The 5,784-nt window shown below is 36.8% G+C and overlaps 1 protein-coding gene and 1 long non-coding RNA gene across 7 annotated transcripts in view; one reads left to right on the plus strand and one right to left on the minus strand.

Moving 5' to 3' along the window:
* slc5a9 (solute carrier family 5 member 9) overlaps positions 1 to 5,784 on the minus strand; it is a 104,013-nt gene that overhangs the window by 80,562 nt on the left and 17,667 nt on the right. The gene's annotated exons all lie outside the window — the stretch shown is intronic.
* LOC108166224 (uncharacterized) lies at positions 274 to 1,164 on the plus strand. Its single transcript, XR_001776519.1, has 3 exons — positions 274 to 409; positions 488 to 601; positions 687 to 1,164. It is a non-coding gene; the product is annotated as an uncharacterized LOC108166224 (long non-coding RNA).

The following is a 5,784-nucleotide window of genomic DNA, read 5'->3' on the forward strand; positions in this document are numbered from 1 at the left end:
CAGGTGCAGTTAATACAGGTAATGAGTGGAGAACAGGAGGGCTTCTTAAAGAAGAACTAACATGTCTGTGAGAGCCAAAATTCTTACTGGTTGATAGATGATCAAATATTTATTTCACACAATAAAATGGAAATTAATTATTTAAAAATCATACATTGTATTTTTCTGGATTTTTGTTTTAGATTCCATCACTCACAGTTGAAGAGTACCTATGATAAAAATTACAGTCTTCTACAAGCTTTGCAAGTGGGAAAACCTGAAAAATCAGCAGTGTGTCAAATACTTGTTCTCCCCACTGTATTTGTTTGCCTGTATGAAAAATGTACACATTTACAGCTTTGTTTCTGCTAGCTTGCAGGAATTGTAACTTACATAAATGTTTGAAGACAACTTAAGACGCAGATAAATTGTGAGTATCTATTTCATAAATTGCCTAAAACAGTTATATTTGCTTTTAATTATGTTTTTTGTTTGTGTATTTTGTCAGGTTGCAGAGAGGATCACACCTGTCGTCAACAAACAAAGGTTTAAGAACTATTGAATTTTCAGTCAGAAATGATCACACCGCCTGGTTGAAGTCTCCATATGCAAGTCAACAAAGGTGAAACAAACATTTAAGCGAATGGTACATTTATATGATGTTCATGTAGTGCATCTTTCTAACTTTTGCTTTGTTTGTTTTCCAGCAGAGAGGAAACACCCAACTGACAACATGTGAGTCTCAATTTCAACCTGTGACTGGGAAGACTACAACCATCCTGAGCAAAGTCTGAACTCAGTGACTTGTGACTCTCAACTCAGAACAAGAATCCTTTTATCACCGGTTTTTCTCCTACAATAGGTTATCTCTTATGTGGACACATGCTGTTTTTTTTTTGTTTGTTTTGTTTTCCCAGCTCTCAGTAATACCATGAGGAAACTGGAAAGAAAATAGAATTGTTTTTTTTTTTTACTAAATTTTTAAATAGAAATTCTTTCTTTAAGTGGATTATTCATAATCTGTATTTTTGTTTAATTTGAATTTATTTTCTTTATAACTTTCTGTATAGAAATGCTGACAAGTTACACTTCCTTGTGTGTTGTACTATACTTTTTATGGAACAATTCTGGTAAGAACAGTGACCAGTAATTCACCATAAGGTTTTTGGGGGGGAGGATTTACAATAAAATGTCAATATATCACACAGTCTGGCCGTGTTTTTCACTTATGTAGATACTATGCCTCAGGCAGTATGACTGTATTTACTATGGCAAAACCACATTTTAATTTTTTATTTAACATATTTTAGGAAATACGGTATTTTACTATATTTGGGAAATACGGTAAAATACTGGCAGTTTTGGTTGCCAGAATTTTACCGTATTTATAAAATACGGTAAAATATATAATTTAATATACTGAATAAGGCTGAATGATATGATTTACAAGAGTTTTTTTCATACCATATTTGATTTTAATCGATTCCTCCCGTCCTCAATTTCTATAATAAAATCACAAAAAATACTTTCAAAAAGTGCCTTTATTTCAATCATCTGTTCTGTGAGTTGTATAAAGGAGCATTACGGCCAGGATACAAGAAATGTTATTTGCAAGAATGCAGTCATTACAGCAGAATAAAGATTCAATTTTATAACAATGTCTTAAAATTACAAGAAGTCGTTTTAATGAGAAATAAAGATTCAGATTGATCTGATGTTACCAGCTCAGTCCTTGTGGTTCTGACATTTGTCACTAATCAAGAGGATGTACATTTCCACCTCAACTGACCAGGTAAGCATTAAGGTAAAAATAAAAAAAATACTGTATAAGCAAATACTGTATACAAAATGGAAAAAGAGCAACTGATAGAATTTCAGTTTCTATTTAAATTTCTATTTAAAGAAAAGCAAAAACTTTAATAGCAGGAGAGGTTGTTGACAATCAGCCAATCTCTCCTTCCAGGAAGCCATCAAACAGAACTGTCCAACTCCAACTATAATAAAGATTTTTTAAAAAGAAAGAAAACGGAAAGTTAAAATAACAAATAATGCCAAATTAATAATTCATATCTAATGCGTTCTAGAATCTATTATTGACATTTTACAAATTTCACAAATCAATTAGAAGGTTTCACAAATGTTTTATTTTTTCTGCTGTTAGTACAGAATAATCTAGTTAGGTCTGAAATGTCTAAGTCTTGTAGTTTTTAAAGTACAACACATTAAAAAAGCTCAAAATAGTGAAAAATTAAGTGTAATCGCACTTTAGCTATTTTCCGAATTAGATGCTACATTCGGAAACTAACTTCAGCTTNTTCTACATAATGGGTCTCTGTTGTAATGCTTTTAAGCTATTATGGTATCAAAAGACTAAGCAGAGAATTTCAAACCATTTGCGGAGAACGTTTACAACAGACACGGACTGAAAAAAAAGTTCGACTCATGTGTCAATAAAGGTGTGAAAACCGTATTTATTTCAAGTAATTTGCTAAATAAAACCCACCGTTTTAGGGACATCACAGTTTTCCATAGAATAAGTGAATTGTTGACTTGAGGAGGAATATGTTTTGCTCAATTTAGTTTTTATTCATTTTGGCTGTACAGATAACGGTACTCGCTGAAAATATATCTGGGGTTTTAAAGAAGATTCCAAGGAATTTTAATTTGCACAGACACATTATTATTATTATCCTAATGCCAGAATTAATAATAAAGACTTTGTGGCATTTTGATTTAGTAATGTAATTATATTAGTTGTGTTACCACCCCACGCCTCTAGAGGCAGTGAAAGGCCCAAAAAGATGCGACTAAGGAGCAGATTTAGAAGTACCCCAAAAACTACAGGATTTGTTTAAAACTGTGAGCTGAGCTGAAGTAAATAAAAGAAAGAAGTTCAAATACATGCTGACAGTGAAAATTCTTCTTAAAAATAAAGATATACAGATTTAAAAAGAAATTTAGCGCCCCCTTTACTGGGCCAGGACCCCTCGACCTCGTTAGTTGCCCTGACTAATGCCTAAAGAAAATACGAGGTAGAAATCTTAACATTTTGAAAACAATTTTATTGAAACCACTGATATTGAAAGACTAACATTTTTGTAATATCTAATAAACTATTTGATCATACATGATCTACTTCAAGACATTTTGATGGCGAAGAGAACAGGCAATAGCAACACGGACCAACAACAAGGCCAACGACATGAACCACATATGCAGCGAACACATATGCAACATAGACATGTGCAACATAAGACATGAGCAGCGAACGCAAATGCAACCAGGGGCGGAGCCAGAAGGGCATCGGGGGGCTGTAACATTTCACGAAATTACGTGATTAGAAGACGGCAGAACTCTGGTCATTTCCTGATTCCGCACTCACTTCTCTCGGCGGGAGAAAAACCCAGCAGAAGCGGATCAGCTGCTGGACTCTCCAAAGTCTCTGGTTCGTTAAAGCGTCCAGATCAGAGATGATTCTCTGACAGATATTGTTCTTAGTATGATTAATAATGAGCTCCGCGATGTTCTCTTTGCGTAAAGTTGAAACTGTCTGAGCACCAAGTGGTCAGCTGTGCTTGATCACAGTCTGGACAGAAGATGAGGGCGAGGAGGGAATCTGACATATTAACTCAGTTACGTTTTTACTGGTTTTGTTTTTAAAACACCATTAACGTAAGCAGTAACTATATATTGTATATTTGGCGTTTGTCATCTCATGTGTGATTAATTGGAGCGTAACGGGGGACCATTTATGCGCATTTATTGCCCAGCGCACTGCGCTTGTTTCCGTCTAACGAATCTGCACTTTAATTTCTTTTCTCCCTCAACAGTCAGCTGTTATTCCTCTACTTAAACTACAATAAGTAGATCAACACAACTTGATCACAAGTTTTTCTAAATCTTTAGTTTTTCTCTGTGTGCTGCAAACTCATTAAATGTAAACTCATGAGAAGCCTGAGCCTCCGTCAGGCAAATAATTCTGGTCCGACCAGAACTACTTTTACCTGTCAAATTACCTGTCTAATTGAATCCAGATCCCATCACACATAAAGCAGATAAATGCATTTAACTTTTTCCCCGTAGTGACACAAACCACTGACTGTGGCTCCAATACCTTATAACAAATGAAATTAAGCGACTTCACTTAAATTACATCTCTTCACCCGCTGGGGTCTGAACGCTCAGCTTCTCAAATTCTTCCTGGTCGCATCTGCAGTGAAACCTGTGCTGGTTTATCAACAGTTGGATCTGTCTGAACCAAACCGAACAATTGAACTCTGCGAGATTTTTCCTTTTTTTTTTTTTTTAACCCTGTCCGCAGTTTGGGCGTGCGTTTTTGCCAGGATTTATTTTATTTATTTATTTTTGCATGGTTTCGCTTCTCCAAAACAGACAGATGTCACATCTGCCGCGCTCCTTCTGAGCATCGCTCTCCTTCTGGGTGTGGAGGGTAACATCTTCACCTCCATTTGTTAAAACTGCTGGGCGAGTTGCGTCTAATTCTTAGCGGCGGAGCCGCGGCCGCATTGGTTGTGCAGTGCGCTGCGCATGGATCTTAATTTATTTCCTCAAAGTAAACTGCCGGCTCCTCTGTTTAGACTGTAAATGGTTAGCTCTACGTTGCATTCTCTTTAGTTTTCTCTGTTCTGTACTGGAGACTGGAGTTAAAGGCGCCGTTTCAACTAAAGGTTTGCAATGAGTTTCCTAACCAAGGTGTCCATAACTCTTCAACACGCTGTCAGCTCCCGGTGAGAAAGACGCATTTAGTTCAGTGTCCATGAGATGATATTCAGAAAGGATCTTTTTATTGATTGATTTTAGTTGCCTAGAATTAGAACCTAATTAGAACCTGTCAAATGACAGAAGGGCTTAAAAAATAACCAAATATTCAGTTTGGTTATTTAAAAAAAAAATTATATCTATATCTCTCTATATATATATATATATATGTATATATATGTGTATGTGTGTGTTTGCACACACATTTAAAATTTTGCCCCCCCAGAGGTAGTCCTGGCCCCCCCTTGGCCCCTCCAACTTTAAAAGTCTGGCTCCGCCACTGTATGCAACGTAGACATATGCAACATCTACATATGCAGCAAACACATATGCAGCGAACGCATATGCGACATAGACATATGCAACATCTACATGCAACATAGACCAACGACACATCTACACATGTGACTTCTACTTATTTTTGATACAAATGGAACCCTATAAGCCACTAAAGCTAACACCCGGTTTGTAGCTGCCTGCTATTTCAAAGCTTGAGGATATTGAAGATCCAGAGTCAGAAATGGGAAGACGGAGGTTAAAAGTGAGCTGTACGTGTTTCGTTCAGTGGAATAATTTGTTGGAGGAAAATAATGCAGGAGGAAATCCACTGCTACAGGAACAGGCTGAGAACAGAGGCAGCGATTTGGCACAAGGTAAGTCAATACGTGTGTGTTGATGTATGGGTTTGTGTTATACGGAGTATGAAATTATTTTTAGGCAACTCCTTAGGTTTTTTTATGTGACAATTATATAAAATACATTTAACGTGCAGTCGGAGCGACGAGCCCCTCCGATACCGAGCAGGTAATTTAAGAACAGCCGAGAGCAGCAACGCTTCAGCCCGATCCAAACCACACAAGTAGTTGGTTAGCTTAACCCTTGTAGGCCAAGGTCTAAATGGCCATTCCAGGGCACAGTCTTTCTCTTCTTGGTGCGTCAGAGCTCGTTACGAAGCCGTGCAGCGATCGCTAGCAAAACTACTACTAACACTACACACACCACAAACTCTAAATAACATACTTACTG

The sequence above is a fragment of the Poecilia reticulata genome, linkage group LG4 (genome assembly GCF_000633615.1).
Source record: "Poecilia reticulata strain Guanapo linkage group LG4, Guppy_female_1.0+MT, whole genome shotgun sequence".
Lineage (NCBI taxonomy): Eukaryota > Metazoa > Chordata > Actinopteri > Cyprinodontiformes > Poeciliidae > Poecilia > Poecilia reticulata.